The following is a 17,740-nucleotide window of genomic DNA, read 5'->3' as shown; positions in this document are numbered from 1 at the left end:
ATTCCATGTTCCAAAGTTCAATTGTCTTTTACGACCGCTAGGTGGTGACCCCACTGGGTGCGGTAATCCAGTCAGGGGAAAAGGGAGGCAGACTATGTTTAGGGCACCTTTTCTAGTCCCTCCCCCTTTTTGGGGTAGCAGAATGGATCCTAAAAAGGGCCGTTCAGCCATGGATACAGCTGCCAAGCTGCTCAACTGCCTCGTTCCTTGAGTCAGAATAACTGAATCTGTATCCACCACCCATGTGCTGGTTCATGACTAGGGGCTTCCAGATTTCACGATCCTGCCCCCGTTACCATTTGCCGATCACCATGGGACATTTGGGGTTTGGGTTGGGTTTTTGGAAGACACCTGTGTATGAATTTGTTTTATGTGAGTAGATCAGTGCACACTGACCAACGCACAGTCTTCGCAGTAGGGCTCTGATTTGATGGCATGAAGCAGTCACAACAAACCAGTAGATTCCTATCTGCTGCAGCCTTCATCTGCCTTCACAGCCGTTGTAACGTACTGCTTGTTATCATCCGCCTGTTCTTCCGTTGAGGACTTCTTGGATCATTCTTTGTCTAGCTCCTTCCCTTTGACCTTACTGCCTTGGGTGACCCAGCTGGGAGTACGAGATTCCCAACGGCTTCACTCACAAGGGTCATAGGAACATGCAAGCCCACTCACCACAACAAGGTGATGATCCAGCAAGTGGGCCCTTGGATCTACCTGCATCTAGACTAGCCACCTTTTCATATATACATGCCCCTATGCAGGGAGGTGGGACCGATTCAAATGGTCTGCCCCCGCCACTTAATGGATCCAAATGGCTACCAAAGGGTGGTAGAGGATGTATTATCCCATGTTGATAGCCTTCTAGCTGATTCCATGGTGGCCCACTGGAATGTGGAGTTAACCAAGGCTATTGACTGTCTGGCTCCAAAGCACCCTCTCCAACTGCATGGAGCCTGGATGGCCCCATGGTTTCCCCAGAGCTGAAGGTGATGAAACAATCAGAGGCGCCTAGAGTGCTGGTGATGGAAAACTCATTCCAAATTAGACCGAACACGAGTTAGAACCCAACGTCAAGCCTACTAAGTGACAATAGTGACAAGGAAGAAGACCTTCTTTGTCATCTCTATTGCATCTTTAGAAAACAAACCAGGAAACTCCATCAGGTGGTTTGTAGTGTAACAGAACCAACTTTGCTGTCAGGGTCTGGTAAAGACCCCAAGATCTCCTGCAATGATTTTGCAAAGGTCTTTTTGCAGATAAAGTCGTTCAGATTCAGAAAGACGTAGACTCTACCATGGTAGTAGGAGCAGAGCGGGAGAGTGCCAGAGTTCTGTCTAGTCAAGTTTTAGTCTAGTCAGCCTCTGAGGATGTGGACAGGCTGCTTGGACAAGTGAAACTGACCACCTGTTTCTTTGATCCTTGCTTATCCTGGCTTATAAAAACAAGCCAGGCAGGGCTGGGCAATGGGGTCTGTGGGGTGGTGAACACTTCCCTCTGAGAGAGAGTCTTCCCTGACCCCCTTAAAGAAGCAGTTATTAAACCACTTCTTTAAAACCCATCTCAGTCTCAAATCTTCCATTCTTAGGCAAGGTGATTGAGCAGGAGGTCACTACAGCTCCCTGCATCCTCCAGGCATGTCTGGAGGATGCAGACCATTTGGATCCCTTTCAATTGGGATTCAGGCCCCATCATGAAACTGCCTTGATCACACTGGTCAATGGTCTCCAGCAGGCTAGGGACAGAGGTGGAAGCTGTTTCCTAGTTCTGCTGGATCTCTCAGTGCCCTTTGTTACCATTGACCATGGTATCCTTCTGGACCATCCAGGGCATTGGGAGCTGGGGCCACTGTAGTGCTGTGGTTCCGCGTCTTCCTCCTGAGCCGTGTCCAGAAAGTGGTGTTGGGGGATGAGTGTTCAGACCCCTTGGCACTCACTTGTGGGGTGCCTCAGGGCTCTGTCAACTCCCTTATGCTTTTTCACATCTATATGAAGCTGCTGGGAGAGATCATCAGGGGGTTTGGGCTGAGTGTTCACCAGTATGTGGATGAGACTCGTCTCTACCTCTCATTTAAATTGGAACCAGTGACGGCGGTGAATGTCTTCAGTGGGTATCTGGAGGTGGTTGTAGGATGGATGGCAGATAACAGATTGAGGTTGAATCCTGACAAGACAGAAGTACTGTCCCTGGGGGATGGGGGTGGGCAGGTGTGGGGGTCTCCCTGGTCCTGAATGCAGTAACTGTGCCCCTGAAGGACCAGGTGCACAGCCTGCGAGACATTTTGGACTCACAGCTGTCCACAGAGGCTTCATTCTGTGTCCAGGGCAGCTGTCTACCAGCTCCATCTGGTATGCCAGCTGAGACCCTACCTGCCTGCACACTGCACTTTCTCACAAGAGTGGCACATGCCCTGGTTATCTCCCACTTAGACTACTGCAATGTATTCTACATGGGGCTACCTTTGAAGGTGTTTCAGAAACTACAAAGTTTGGAGCTTTTGATTTTCATGCCCTTACACACGAGATCTGCAATGGAGTTCTACTGCCTTCACAATTTAAGCAGATCAAGACAGACCAGGCTTCACAAATTAGCTCTACAATCCTCAAAGCAACATACAAGAAAAATATCCATTCCCATCTAATTCACAACAAAGTCCATTAACAAAGTCCATACACACAGTCCAGGAGTGCAAAGTTCAAGGTCTTCAAGTCCCCCATCTTCTCTATGGAGTTCTACAAGAGCTGTTGATGACGACTAGCCATTTGATGGTTAAGTTGCTGTTAACCACAAAAGGGGAGAGTGTTTGGGTCCTGCTTGGGGTTTCCCACAGGTATCTGGTGGGCCACTGTGACTAGATGCTGGACTAGACGGGCCATTGGCCTGATTCTGCAGGCTCTTCCTTCATTCTTAACAGCAACACTGAGCCTAAGAAGGAAGCTGTTAGGTAGTGCCATCCCCTTGGACTGGATGTAAGTAAGAAGGCAGACATATCGGGGATCGCTGGAGGCAAACTGAGACTGGTGGGGCAGAGCCCCATTTATCCTAATGGAGCAATCTCCATTGAATACTATTCCACGTTTGCAGAAGAGGCTAGCTATTAGTTGTAAGGCTTGCAATTTGTTAACTCAACCCTCTATTTGCATCTTAAAGCAAAAACATGAGTCCACAAATTGCAGTGTCAGCACTGGCCCTAAGGCTACATCCAGACAATGACTGTAGTATAGCGCTGTGCAGCAGTCTGTAGCAGACAAATGCTGGCAAGTCACCATGACATTCCATCCAAAGACTCCCCCCTCCTTCATCTCTAGAAGTGGCGGAACCCTGCCAATTATGGACAGAAATAATTTGAACCTACTCAATTGTTTTTCCAGGCCTCCACTCAATGCCTGGCTATTAACCCAGTGAGCCTGGATTATTTTGGGATGGGTTATGATTCCCCACTGCCCCCCGGCCACTTGACACAGTCCAAGACCCACCAAGATGAGCGAACGCTGAGATATAAAGAGTTTCATTACTGCTTCTTAGGGTGTTTTTCTTTTCACCTGTAGTTTGTATCTGTTTCTATGTCCCCCTGTGACTCTGATATGGGAACATATAAGCGAAGGAAGGAGATATGGGGAGGGCGGAGACAGACTGGAGAGTGAGGTGACGAATGGGGAGCGGGGGAACAGAAGAAGGCAGATGAGGCTGCTAGACAGAGTTCAAATTCCCTGGCAAGCACAGTAGCTGTGACCCTTGAGGGCAGGATGGGGACGGGAGACTTGATCCTGCACACACAGTCTCTTGCACCAGATTCAGTGGGATTGCAAAAGGGCAGGCGTGTTAATAAATATGTGTGTCATTAGTAACATTGCCGCTCCCTTTCACATGCCCTCTGCTACACACAGAGTAACCCTGGAACTTTTCCCAAGTGAGAAAGATGCTCTGTGAACAGGACTCCATGTACTCTCCAGCTAACAGAAATGGGTGTTTTTCTTCTCCTGCTCCGGAATCTTTAGGCTGAAAAAAGGATAGGGAAAAGATAATTAATACTAAAAGTGCTTATATAACCTTAATGATTTAATGTTAGGAAGGAAGAGAGAGAGTACTGCTAGCTATTATATCATAGAAATGCAAAACTGCCTTAAGCATTGTATAGCAATGCATACGCACCTTTATTAAGGTATTAAGGGAGTTATGATTCATTTGCATGCAACCTGTAAGGAGTTGTATAGCTGCAGAAGTCCTGGGCTGTCTTGCATGCACCTGGAGTGGATCAGTCAAGCAAGCAATTCTTGGAACGCAAGTTGTCAATAATAGGTATAAAAACTGACAGCACCTAAAGAAGGGTCTGATTATTAGGAACATATTATTAGGAAAGTGTCTTTGGATGTTTAGCCAAAATCTGCTTCTCAAAGAATACAGTATTTAATAGCTGCATTTAACAGACATGTATATCTTTTCTTAAATTTATATCCCGCCCTTCCTCCCAAAGCTACCCAGGCCTTCCATATTTGAGTTCATATTTGAATTCTGTATTTGAAAATTGATTTGCTATGGTGTTTTTGAGTCTATGGCTTTCTAAATATACAAGTTTGAATATCCAGAAAATATCTGGAGGAAAGGTTAAAGCATTTGATGCTTTTTAGTATGAAAAGAAGGGAAGTAAGAGGAGATGTAACAGGAATGCAATGCTGGACACAGAGTTTAAGAGATACAGTTTTCTGGGCACGTTTGAATTGAAATGATGAGGGAGATGAGTTAGTCTAACTAGGTTCCACAAGCAACCTTTTTTCTTCGTTGCAACAAATATAAATTGCAGAAGGGGATACAAACTTTATTTTGGTGGGTTATTTTTGAATTTCTGTTTACCTATAAGGTATCTCTCTTAAATTCTACCTCTGATAGCACAATCTTACCATATATATCTACTCAGAAGTAAAAGCCCCAATGAGTTCAGTGACACTTACTCCCAGGTAAGTATGCCTACTATAGCAGATTAGGGCTGCAATCCTAAATCCATTTAGCCTGGAAGTAAACTCTATTGAATTCAGTAGAAATAATATCTGAGTGCATATGGTTAGGATTGCCCTGCAAATTACCTCTGAAATGATACTGTTGGCAAAGAAATGAAGAAGGCAACTAAAGTTGGTGCTTTTCTTTGGAAATATTGGGTTGCCATTCCAGTCAAAATGTATTTTGCTTTGAGGAAGAAAGTCCCGTCCCCCCCCCCGTCCCCCCGCAACCTGGAACCATCCCTGTTAATGGTAGCTCATTAAGCTGTTGCAATCAGAATGTATTGCAGATGTTCTCCATATAATCAGACCTCAGATCCTCAAAATGAGGAACCAGTTCCAAGTTCTTCAGCTTGTTCATGTCTCCAGAAAGGTCAAGGAGAGAGAACCAGTGACAGAACGGACAGATGGTTGCAAGTCACTGGGCAGCAGGAAAGGGAAGTGCTTCTCCAAAGTTCGTTGACCACCTTCCTCATAGGGCAGGAGGAACATTCCTGGAGAAGAAGGGAGGGTGGGCAGCACAGCATGAACTCGACTAGGAAACACAAATATTTTTAATAGCAAAGCAAAAATAAAATTAAGACTGCAGGGCCTCTCCATTTGCTGGGCTGGAAGACCAGCTCCCTCAATTGTCATCTGCAGCCATTCGGCTACTACAGGAGAAGAAGGGAGATGAGGAACTTGGGAACAACTTGGGAACAGCTTAGGAAGCGGACTTTAAAGAGGGCTTCTCCATCAGCTCTGCTGAAAGGCCAGGGGCTTCTCCAGACAACCAGTTATTAATGAAGATACTTCTTAATTTACTTGCACAAAGCTTACACAGAGGTTAAATTATAGGTTATAGAACAATAAGCATTCGTCTTGATTTTCTTGGTGTGGTGTATACACATATTCCAATTAGTCATTCATGCGCCCTACACTTTCCAATGCATTCCCTATCACTTTACAAACCACAAGAAGTCTGTTTTTTTTTTTTTTTTTTTAAAAAGTGGATTTGCTACCCCAACCCTCTCTCTCATCTTCCTCAACCTTATACAGTATAACATTAGTGGCTCACACATCAAATATAACTGATCTGTAGAAGAGTCTATGAACAGAAAACAGAGACACTGTATGTACTTTCGAGGTTCAAGAAAATCTTGAATAAAAGCATTTTTAAAATAAAAAAGTGGATTTGTCATGGCAGGGAGACAGAGCCCTTTAATTCACTTTATTTGCAGTAACCTAAAGCTCCAGTATGTGCTGAGTTGAAATACTGGCAATCTGGAGTCTGTTCCTTTTGGCTTTTCTACCTCTCCTTAAAACATTTCCATCCCGGGTGGTCATTACAAGAACTGTAACTAAGAAATGGTTTTCTTTCCCTTCCTCCTCACTCCCAGTTCCTTTTCCTTTTATGCCCTGTCTCTTGGAATGTAATCCCGAAAGGCGGAACTGCCTTATCATTTGTTAGCTCTCTGGGAGCTTTTTTTTTTTTTTTTTTTTTGAGTTGCCATGCAAATACAAAGCAAAATATACAAACATATTGACTAAAGATAAAAAAAGCAAAAGCAAAAAACTAGGAATAAAAATATAATAAAAAATAAGTGTAATGAACACTTAAGACAGTTTAAATTATCAGATATACAAAGATAACATGTATTTCTTCTAATCATTATTTATTTGTACGATTCTATGGGAGCATTTCTATTTTATGCTGAAGAGCAAGATAAAAAAAAACTTGAAATAATAATAAAGAGAATGCACTGCTTGGAAAAACAGCAGGAGGAGGTGTTGAAGGGGTCACATAAGCAAAAGGCCCCAGGTTCTTCTCCAGCATTTCTAATACAGCTGCAAAAGTCTCCAGTGTGAAGCCCTGGAGAGACACTGCAAGTCAACATGGAGCTAGGTTGAGCAGTGCACTGGCTCACTGTAAAACAGCTTCCAAACTGCCCTATAAAGAGGGAAATAGGAGCCAGCATCAGGCCCCGCTGCTAGCTTTTCAAACCTGGCAACCACACAGTCTCTTGGTGTTATGTACTGAAGTTCTCACCATGGGCCAGCAGGGGGATACTGTAGATAGTTCAGGTCCACATATGCAAATAAGGGATCGAAAGTGACGTTCAGTGATTGGATAGTTACAGAAAGTTGTTACAGTTACGTTGTACTGGAGCTCTATATAAGCAGGCTGGCTGAACCCTTCAGTTCAGTTCTGTTCTGACCTGTGAATAAACAAGAGCTGATTGGAGAATCGCTGTGTCGTCTGATATGTTCACCCACAACTTAACACTTGGAATTATGATGACAGTGCAGGATGGATTTGTTGCATTTTGCTGCTACTGGCCAAATACATTTTGGTACATGAGATGAACCACAAAATGGTGACACACACACCCCTAATCACAGAGGAAGAAGGGGTGATTGAAAATGTACATCAGAAACAAGGGGGTGGGATAAAGATCTACATTGGGATTTGCTGTCCATGTGGATCCTGCCACCTGAGGCGGTCACCTCCCCTCGCCACTTGGGTGGGCCAGCCCTGTACTGACCTGCACCCTGGTTATTTGGCTCCCCCAGCCTTTGGAATGGAATCTTCCCAAAATTGTGATTGCACACCTTGAAAGATGGGCAGGATGAGCTGGATAAGGATCCCCAGACTGCAGAAATGCCAACACTGCAGTACAGGAGGTGGGGAATCTTCCACAGCCCTCCACCTCACCAAGCCCACCTGGCTCATCTGCCTTGGCACAAGGATCCAACAGGCTTCCTTCTTTGCTAAAAATGGTAAAAGTCAGGTGTTGGGCATATGGCTTTTTTCACTTACTAATATCTGTAGCACTAATTAAGTTTCATCCAAACTATTTGAGTACTCTATCGTAACAGCTTTGCTTTTTTAACATTAAAAAAACACCTTTTGCAATTACCTCAACCTTATTTTTGTTAGACTAAAAATGTGAAAAGGTGTTCCTGATATGGATTAATCCCTTTTACAGCCACCTGGTTAAAAGTGTTCCCATTGCATATTACTGACAAAGTAGCTCATACGTAAAAACATTTTAAATCCCCCTGCCTTGCCATAATTGGTTGCTGTCATGCATACACAGACATTCACACACCCCATATATATTGTGACACTCCATGGATTTAATTACATATTGTTTATCAAGTACAAAATTGTTTTTATCCTGTTTGTAAACTCGATCTGTCTGAATGTGGGTCAGTGAGGACAAAACAGAGTCATAGGAAAGGCAGGGAAATGTCTCCACTAGCGATGGTCACCCTCCTTACAAACTGTGCCATGCAGAAAACAGGGGGAGGTCAGATGGAGCCCTTCCTCCCATGCAAACCTGAGCTAGAAAGAGGATAGCAAAAGGCTTTTGCCAAGGCCTGTGCTCTGATCCACTCACCCCTCCTGCTTCCATCTGCTCATGAAAAGTTGACCTGCCCTCCAACTTTTCAAAGAAGCACATGGGGACACTTTTGCATGCCAATTCTTAGTCACTGTCCTGAGGCCTTTCCTTGCTGCAAATCGCAGAAGGCTGTTCTCCCATTTTCAATGTGCTGCATTTGTTCTGTGTGGTTGCCTGTTTCTCACAGATTTAAACGTTATGGCATCAAGGACAGTTTGCTCTGTGTATGTTAACTGGCCTACAACAGGTTAAATTGAAAAGCTGGCAATCTACCTTGGCAGCAACTTCAGTATGCAAAATGGCTGCGCACTGGAGGTATCTTAGTTCTCATGCGTTGTCCCCTAGAGACAATGGCAACTTCTCTGGACTCTGAGAGCCAACTTCTCTTTGCCAATCTGGTGCCCTCCAGCCTACTGGGGAGTGGTAGTCCTAGACAGCTGGAGGGCATTCACATGGAGAAGGCTGCTGTAGAAGCCACCAACCCTCCAAGGCAAATAGGGGTGCTGTGCTGATACACCAGGGACTGACCATGGTAAATGACTGGGGTACCTAAGATGGCGTGATTGACCCGGCTCCTACATGCTGGTGAAATTGAATGCCCTCCAGGATCTAACACAAAGGCCCATCTGTGCTGGGGAGTTTGCTTCCTCAATTGCCAAGATAACAACTACAGCAAGCAAAATCCAGTTAAAATGAGTTAAGACACACAAAAACACATATCGTGTTTGTTCTGCTGCCCAGTGCATTGTAGTCCTTTTATGTCCCTTGATCATTTTTGTTTCCTGAAGTTAATGAAGTGAAGACTCAGAAGTGCCGTTATTACAGACACACCCATCTATTTATAGGGGCTGGAAAAACACAGGGAGGCAGAGGATGTCAGGAGTTCCTCAGGATGCTGTGGTATTGTCCTTTGGAGGGGTGTGAAGGGAATGCCAACTGGAGTATTAAAAGGAAACTGGGTGCACCACCTCTGCACCGCCAGGGCTGCCCAGATCCAGGGGAAGGTCCTCAGGGGCAGAGCGCAGAGACACTGGAACCACATGTACATTCTGGCCTGGAGGTGTTTCAAGAGCTTGGAGGGCACCAGAGTATTCTGCACCCTGCACAGAAAGGGGCAAACTGGACTCAACCCGCCCTGAGGGTGTGTTTTAGGATGAGAAGAGAAAGGCTGGTCATGTTGCAGCTGGTGGCGACCTGCCCATTGATGGGCCAATGCTTGTGGAAGTCAAATCAAGGAGAAGACACTCTAGAGAATGACCCCTCTCTTGTTGGCCCTTCTGGGACACCATTGAGGGCCAAAGGCTGCACTCGCATGAAAGTGGCAGGTAGATATCTGGTGGAAGGACCCTGAGTAAGAGGGAAGTGAAGAACTCCCAGGGTGAGGAGGTGGGCAAAGAAAGCCAGCTGGAGGGTCTGTCGTTTTCTGTGAGGAGCCAGGATTCAAAGCCAGCTTTGAGAGAATATTCTGTATTCATGAACTTTTTTTTGTATTTTGCTGCTGACTTTCTCTTCCCTTATTTTTAATGCTGTTGCTCTTATGATAATCTGTATTTTATTTCATAATTCTGAGCTGTATAATTGTATTTATATATTTGTTTTGATGTTAGTGTTGTATAGATATTATATTATTATGTACTGACATTTGTGCTGCATGTTGCAAACTGCCTTGTGGTCGGAGGCAAAGGGTGGCATATAAATTTAATAAATCATCATCATCTGTGGATGCACTGGTGATGATAGTCCTCGACTTAAGAGAACCCTTCGCCTTTTAACAGCAGGAAACCCTGATTTTTAATTCCAGGGACAGCATCATTCATTCATTCATTCATAATATTTATAAGCTTTGCAATATTTCAAAGCTATTGCAAGTGGGTTCCATACAACCACAGGTCAAAAATTAATAAATCAGCAATGATAAAACAAACAGATCTTATCCAGCCCAGAACAAAAAAACCATAAAGAGATGCAGTGTGGTGTAGTGGTTAGAGTGTTGGACTAGGACCTGAGAGACCAAGGTTCAAATGCACCCATTCAGCCATGAAGCTCACTGGGTGACCTATCTCACAGGGTTGTTGTGAAGACAAAATGGGGGGGGGGGGGAATATGTACTTACCCTGTGCTCCTCAGGGAAAACTTGAGATATAAATGTAACAAACAAACAAAGCAGCAAAGAGCACTGGAAATATATATTTAAAAACCCTTCAATGTAGGGGTGGCTATAGATCCTTCTTTTAAAAGGACACTGTTAGAGGGACTATCAGATAATAGTCCTCTGTGGGAAGATAAAGGGACGCGGGTGGCGCTGTGGGTTAAACCACAGAGCCTAGGGCTTGCCGATCAGAAGGTCGACTGTTTGAATCCCCGTGATGGGGTGAGCTCCCGTTGCTCGGTCCCAGCTCCTGCCAACCTAGCAGTTCGAAAGCAGTTCCCCGGCGGGAAGGTAAACGGCGTTTCCGTGCGCTGCTCTGGTTCGCCAGAAGCGGCTTAGTCATGCTGGCCACATGACCCAGAAGCTGTACGCCGGCTCCCTCGGCCAGTAAAGCGAGATGAGCGCCACAACCCCAGAGTTGTCTGCGACTGGACCTAATGTTCAGGGGTCCCTTTACCTTTATGGAAAGACAAACCCTAAGAAGGGAGATGTTCGGAGGGCTGGGCCTTGAATTTGTCCACCCACAATTAACAGACATAAGAATGAAGAGGTATAGTAATTATTTCTAAATTTGCACCAATACATATAAATCTGCAAATGCTAATCTGTATCTTATTCTGTCCTCCCCCCACTCTGTAATATATACAAGGCCACCCAATTTCAAGGAAAAACCAGTGACAACAGTCAAGGTTTTCAGGTCTTTCCAAGAAAACAGCCCCTAGCCTGTTTCAAGTGGTGGCACCCACCTTTGGGGCAGTGAGGTGACTTGGAGGAGCTAGTGGGTGCTGCCAGCTGCTCTTTTGCTCTGGGGTGGAGAAGGGATTCCTCAAGGATCTGTGGGAACCCTCAGAGTTGCAAAACGGGGAAGCTGTGTGGGAAGTTGTTGCTTGCTCAGAGCACATATTCCCATAGCGCCTGTTGTTGCATGCTGGAAAGCACCAGCCCCCAAGCTTCAGGATTTAACCCCTGAGAGGGATGCATGCTCTGCTTTGAGAAACTTGAAAATAACAGTTGCAGCCTGTCCTTCAATCTCACCCCACAGCTTTCTGCATGGAGGGAGAATGCATGGGAAAAAACTGCACTGCAAATCTAAAACAGTTTCAAACCAGTTTAATCATCACAATGCTCTCCAGAGAATCCTGGGAATTGTAGTGCAGGGATTTTTGGTAGGCCCTTTCACAGGACAGGACTACAAATCCCAGAGTTCTTCAATTCGGCAGTAGTCACAGTTAAACAGGTTTCCTGGATGGGGCTGACGGGAGGAGGAGTCCAGAAACATCTGGAGGGCACCAGGTTGCCGAAGACAGCCTTAAACCACTACATGGCTTCTTCTCCCTCCCACTAGGATCTTTCAGATTGAAAGGAAAAGACATATTTTTTATTAACACTTCAAGCTGCGTGAACCTGCCCCCCTCTCCCCCCACCCCGGGCATTTCCTGTTGCTGCTTCATGTTTACGGAAGTTGCTTCCCCTGGCAGTTCACCAGATACGCTTCTATTTGGGACAGGCATTGAATGGCTCGGATTGGAAGCTATTTAAAGTGGCCATGTTTTCCTGAACTGTGTGTTGCTATTTCTGCTGACCATTTTGCTTTCCACCCTGCAGCTCCGTGATAATATAGTGTTATAAGTATTCTAAGGTATCAAATATAAAATAAATGTTCATAAATGCACAAGGTAAACACTCATACATAAGTATATAAACCTCACGTCTGAAATATTACAGGAGAGCAATCCTGAAGCCATTTTGACTCTCCCAAAGTGACCTAAAATGTTCCTCTGCAGGAGGAGTAAATGGGGAAAGCTTTCCAATTGTCTTTTCACTTGCAAATCCCATTAACAATATTGCATGGAATCTAGTGGGTTTACCTGCAAATGCAGAATGGCCAATTTCTGTTAAGCTGAGCAGACTATCAATAGGTATGAATTTGTAAATAAGAGATTCAGGAACTGAAGTATTTCCCATCTCAAAAGAATGGCCCAGCTACCCAGGTAATGCATTCAGATACCGTTATCAGGTATCCTGGCAGACAGTAGAGAAGCAACACTCTCAAGTTTTTGTGGGAGACCACCTCCTTCTGTGATGTATGTATGCTTTTTGGGTTGTCTTGGGCTAAAGGGTGGGCAATTTCAAAAGTCTTTAAAGGTTCCTTCATGCTTTGCTCTTGGTCTCTCATGCCCCCTTGCAAGGAGGGGAGGGAACTCTGTTCCAACAGAAAAATAAAGATCTGCCTTGCTTTCTCTGGATCCTTGACTCCATCCATCCATCTCTGACTGATCATGGACTCAGGGGACTCAGTCGCCTGGGGAGTTTGGCAGCAAAAGTCAACCCCCTTATTTATCAGTAGGAATGCAGCCCAAATATATCAGGGAATCCTGAGGTCTAGAAACTTGATGCCCTGCCTGTTAAAAGGAAAGGAAGGAAGCCAAGTGCTGAAAAGCTGTATCAGACACTCCACACAAGCTTCTCCACCCCTGATAATGAGCAGCGCTGATTATAGAGATAATTAGCACTTGGGTCTCAAGCTGCTGACATGCAAGGCTCCTTGAGAACAATTTGGATTCTGAGATTATCCAAGGCTTGGAGGCTCCTTGAATGTGATGCTCGTAGTTAATTCTATAAATAACTCATCTTGACCATGGAAACATTCTGTTCTTTAAAAAAATGTGTATATATAATTATTATTATTTTTGCAAGCATTCTTCTCGGCTCTCTTCCCATGTTACATTGCAGAGCTGTGTTATCAGCAAACTGAAATGTGTGTGCTTATCTTTAAATAAACAGAAAGGTCTCCAGAAAGTATCTGAGGGGTGTCAATGAAGGAATCAGGTTATGGCCTATTGCTGACTTCAAGCAAGGTCATGTACCGGTCATCACACGTCACACTGTGGTCAACATCATCCACAGGAGCTCTTTCAGCAGCTTAATGACAGGCAAAAATAAAACAAATGACACTTTCCCCCATCACTGTAAGGGAGTGTTGCATCTGTTGGATTTCTGCCAGTCACCAGACTGAAATCAGCCCGGGGCAGCAGCCACAAGTTCTGTTGTCCTGTCCTAAAGGTACAGATGTCTCCCCAGGAGAGACAGCAAAACAAATAGTGATGGTGCAATCCCATTTAACAGGCATAGTTGTTCTACCACCGTATCTTGGTTTTCAATCCACTAGCTGTCATGATTCCCCCCAAGGAACTGGGGGTTATAATTTGGTGTGGATTCAGAAACTCCAGTTAGCAATCCTTTGCAACCTCTTAACAAACCCAACCCCAGAGACCAATGGTGCTCCCTGGTGACCTGTTTATTGAGCATTCATTCCAGTTTGCTTACAGAGAGTTGTGTCAAAGCGAGGGTTATTATCCCACACTTTCCAGTGCATTTCCCCATCATTTTCTGCCTTGCAAAAAAATTGATTTTGGGGGGGGAAGCACGTTTGTTGTGCAAGAACTCCCAATCACCTATACTTGCGCAACCTGAATTTGCACCCTCAGGTGCCTGCAGCTTTGTCCTCTCTCTGCCCCTTTGAACTATTTTCTAAGAACACTCATGGAGTTCTAGTTCCCACTTCCTTCATAGTAGCCCTGCTTAGTCAGAAAGGCAGCCACCCACAACCTGACCCACTTCAGACACTCAGAAACATACAGCCAGGCTGGCTGGGGCTGGCAGGAGTTGTGGTCCAAACCACCTGGAGAACATGAGGTTGGCAAAAATTGTGGTGCGTAAATGCAAAGTATTATTATTTAGAAGTAGCCTAGCAAATTCTGTACCTCCCTTCTCAGACTTGCTACCCAGAATCCTTAAATCCTTCACTGTCCATCCTTGTTGTCAACTGCAATTCCCATTCAGAGAAAATAAACTCTAATTTGTGCAAGAAAATTTGAAAGATAACTTTAAAAAACATTTCCTTCATATTAACTCCTCTTTAGAGGGCACAAAGCGTTATACCTCATATTAAACCAAACAGCTGAGCCACTCACGGCCGCACAGAGACAAATATCACCACCTTCCCATAATGAGACTCAACACTTACTTATTACAAAATATCTTTTATTGTTAAAATAGCTTGTAGGACTCCCCCCTCCCCGTATTCTTTTTGTACATACAAGGGGGTGGGAGAAAAATCACATTCACGGAGTACATACGAGGGCTAAGAGAACCCCACCGTTACGCATTCTCCAGCACACAGGTGAAGACGGAGGCAAAAGCTGGTGCAGTGATTTGAGTCTCCTCTTATTTTCAGTGATCTGACTTTTGGTTGGTGATCTGGCTGGATGATCTGAATGGCAGCATAATTTTTCCAGGTGTGTTTAGTTCAGAGACCAAATGTCCCCTCTGAGCAACAAAGGAGTATGACTGTGGGTATGTTCACACCACCACATATTGCAATATCAGCCACAATCTATATCAATCCCATAATGGTTTCTTGACAAGTACCACTGCTTGATGCATTCCCCCCTCAAACCAGCTTCGATCCAACTAGAAAAATTAACCCCCCTTCACTTCCTACTTAAGGATAGTGTGTACATTTGAGACAGCTGTTGTGCATGCTCAGATGAGTGCATGTGTGCAGACAACAGCTTCATGGATAGAATTTTCGGGGGGGGGGGGTGTACCAGAAAGGTCATGCACATCAGGTGAAGACACCCCTGCCCCCTCTCTGCCTTGAATACAGTGGCAGAGCAACGAAGTCGTTGCATTTTAAGCTTGTGGTGCAGATACACTAAGTACAGGCTGGCCATTACCCATGAGAACAGCCCTTGCCAACCTGGCACCATCCAGATGTTTTGGACTACAACTCCCATAATCCCCAGCCAGCATGGCTATGCTCCCATCAACTCCAGCATCATGTAGCTTCACTGGCTGGGCCTGAAGGGAGTTGTAGTCCTTAACATCTGAAAAGGTACCAGATTGGAAAAGCATTGGGGGTTGGCCAGGCGATAACCAAAAGATTACCCTGTGATCTGTAACCAAGTAAATGCAGCAGAGAGATGGCTGCCACTTCACTGCTTCCTCATTCTCACCAAAGTCCCACCACTCCCCCTCCTTTCTGAAACTCCTTGGGATCTACTGCCACTCAACACAGGTCAGCCTTTGCCAGTCCCATGGCCCCCCGATGGCAGTTGCAGTCCAGCTACACCTGCAGGGCACCAGGCTGGCAAAGGCTGATATGGACAGTAGTAAGCCAGATGGACCAACGGGCTGCCTCCACAGAAAGATAGCTTCCCATGTCTGCTAAAGCAAGAGAGAGGGGTTTTTTTGCCCCTCCTAAGGTTGCTAAGTGACAACCTAGACAGTGTGCATTTACTTTTTAATGCACAAATAAAGCAGGAGGCAGAGTAGCTCATTACACTCACTATCTTTTTCTGTCTTTCAGCCCCACCTGCATACACCTTGTTAAAAGCAACCTCCATTTCCATTGCAGGTGTCACATGACCTGCACAACACTGGCCATTAAAAAATAAATGCTAAAACCTCTTGAATTCTATGTATAGAGTAAAGCATGCAAAATTAATAGAATCAAGGCAAATACCCACAAATTCCCTAAAAATCAGCCTTGGCCGCTCATTAGTAAATCGTTTTCCTAAAAGATGCTGGCTGCTGAAGTCCTGTTGCCAGAGATGACATTCCCTCTTTCCTCTCTCATTTCCTCTCACTCTTCTACGTCCAAAGTCTTCACCATAAAGAGATTTGCTCAACTGGGTGCTGCCCGTTTGGGCTTGGAGGGTAGAAGACAGGGGAACCAACAGTAGGAGGAGCCAGAGCCAATGATAGGCAGAGCCGACTCATAGACTAAGGAGGAGAGAGCTGACAAGCAGTGCCATTGCTTTGGAATGGGTGCAAGTAAGAAGGCAGGCAGGTGGTGACTGATTGAGGGCAGACAGTGTTTCGTGGGGCAGTGGTACCCCACTTGCCCTAAGGGACCCCTCTCCCCTGACTGCCACCTACAACTGCTTGAAAGGCAGAAATTAGCAGGCTCTAGGCCCTAAAAAACACCTGCAAATTCTTGCATCTCAAGCCACTGTTTATGGCACAGCTACAGATGTCACTTGAGAAGTTGGCAACCTCATCCCATTAGCAAGGAGCAAGAGCGAGGCACTTCCAGAGCAAATCTTTCCACTTAATTCCAAGCAAAGTTTGCAGAAAATAAGCAAACCTGCCTTGTTTACTCTGAGCAGAGAATTTTGAGGCTTCTTTGGTTCAGAATATGTCTTGGCACATAGCATGAACTGCCATGATTATACAGCTTGACACTTGACATGGGGAAAAACACTTCTGCCACAATCACTCATTATTATACAAGGAATGTTGCTCTGTAAAGTGCATTGAACTCTACAGATTTGGAAAGGGACAGCACTGCAGCCACTATAGTCTGCTCTGAAAGCCATTATTTGTACGGAACACTTCTGATTTTGCTACAAGTATGATGGAGGATGCAGAACGGAAATGAATTCCCTGCTGTTTATAGCAATACAATCTTATATCACCATCTTGCTTGGTAGATGAGGGCAGGAAACGAGAAATAAACAGATATGCCAAGCTACTCTGTATGCCCAATGAATGTGCTCTCTCCTAACAGCAGATCTCGTCCTCAGCACAATTAACTGGCTGTGTCACACTTAAGAGCAAGCGCAAACAGCCTCCTTTGTTAGGGTTTGGCAACCGTTGTCCACTGGGCCAAACTGGACCTACTAAGGCAAGGATGGAGCACTGTAGGACTCCATCTCCCATCAACCCCAGCCGGCACAACCAATGGCCAGGGACGATGTGAACAATAGTCCAGTGACAGCTGGAGAGCTGCAGGTTCTCCAATCCCGGTGCCAAAAGGCAGCTTGCTGGCCCACAAGTTGCCAGCCTAGATGGATACTGGTGAAGCACACTCATCCTGAGCAGCACCCATCCTCTGCAAGGGATAAGCTACTTAAGTCTCTTGCTTCCTCTCGTTCACTGGTCTTGCCCAAAATGCTGTTGCCCAAAACAACCACTTGGCTCTCTGGTGCTGTTGGGCCAGAGTTCCCTGTGAAGAAGAATTGGTTGCTAAGGCACTCAGGGGACTGCAGCTCTGGGAGGGGAATAGGAGTTACCTTACGACTCTCTGCATCCTTAACAAACTACAGGTCTCAGAATTGCTTGGAACGAGTCGTGACTGTTTAAAGTGGTAGGTAAAGATAAAGCAGAGACATCACCTTGCCAACAAAGGTCCGTATAGTTAAAGCTCT

At 45.3% G+C, this 17,740-nt stretch overlaps 1 protein-coding gene across 4 annotated transcripts in view; it reads right to left on the bottom strand.

The window, feature by feature from the left end:
• The window catches only part of ADRA2B (adrenoceptor alpha 2B), a 100,282-nt gene that overhangs the window by 71,969 nt on the left and 10,573 nt on the right, over nt 1-17,740 (bottom strand). Inside the window, exons 2-3 of one of the 4 annotated variants that reach the window (XM_081017457.1) lie at nt 5,303-5,485; nt 2,489-3,996 (exon numbers count right to left, since the gene is read on the bottom strand). The exons of 1 other annotated variant lie outside the window; for it this stretch is intronic. The gene's annotated coding sequence lies outside the window, so the exon portion shown is untranslated. Of the gene's footprint in view, nt 1-2,488; nt 3,997-5,302; nt 5,486-6,792; nt 7,190-17,740 lie in introns of those variants that run through there. 2 more of the 4 variants (XM_081017459.1, XM_081017458.1) reach the window with 2 other exon arrangements.

This window comes from Podarcis pityusensis (assembly GCF_964106645.2).
Source record: "Podarcis pityusensis genome assembly, chromosome: 8".
Lineage (NCBI taxonomy): Eukaryota > Metazoa > Chordata > Lepidosauria > Squamata > Lacertidae > Podarcis > Podarcis pityusensis.
The sequence above is the reverse complement of the archived record's forward strand: the minus strand, read 5'-3'. Positions and strand labels throughout refer to the sequence as shown.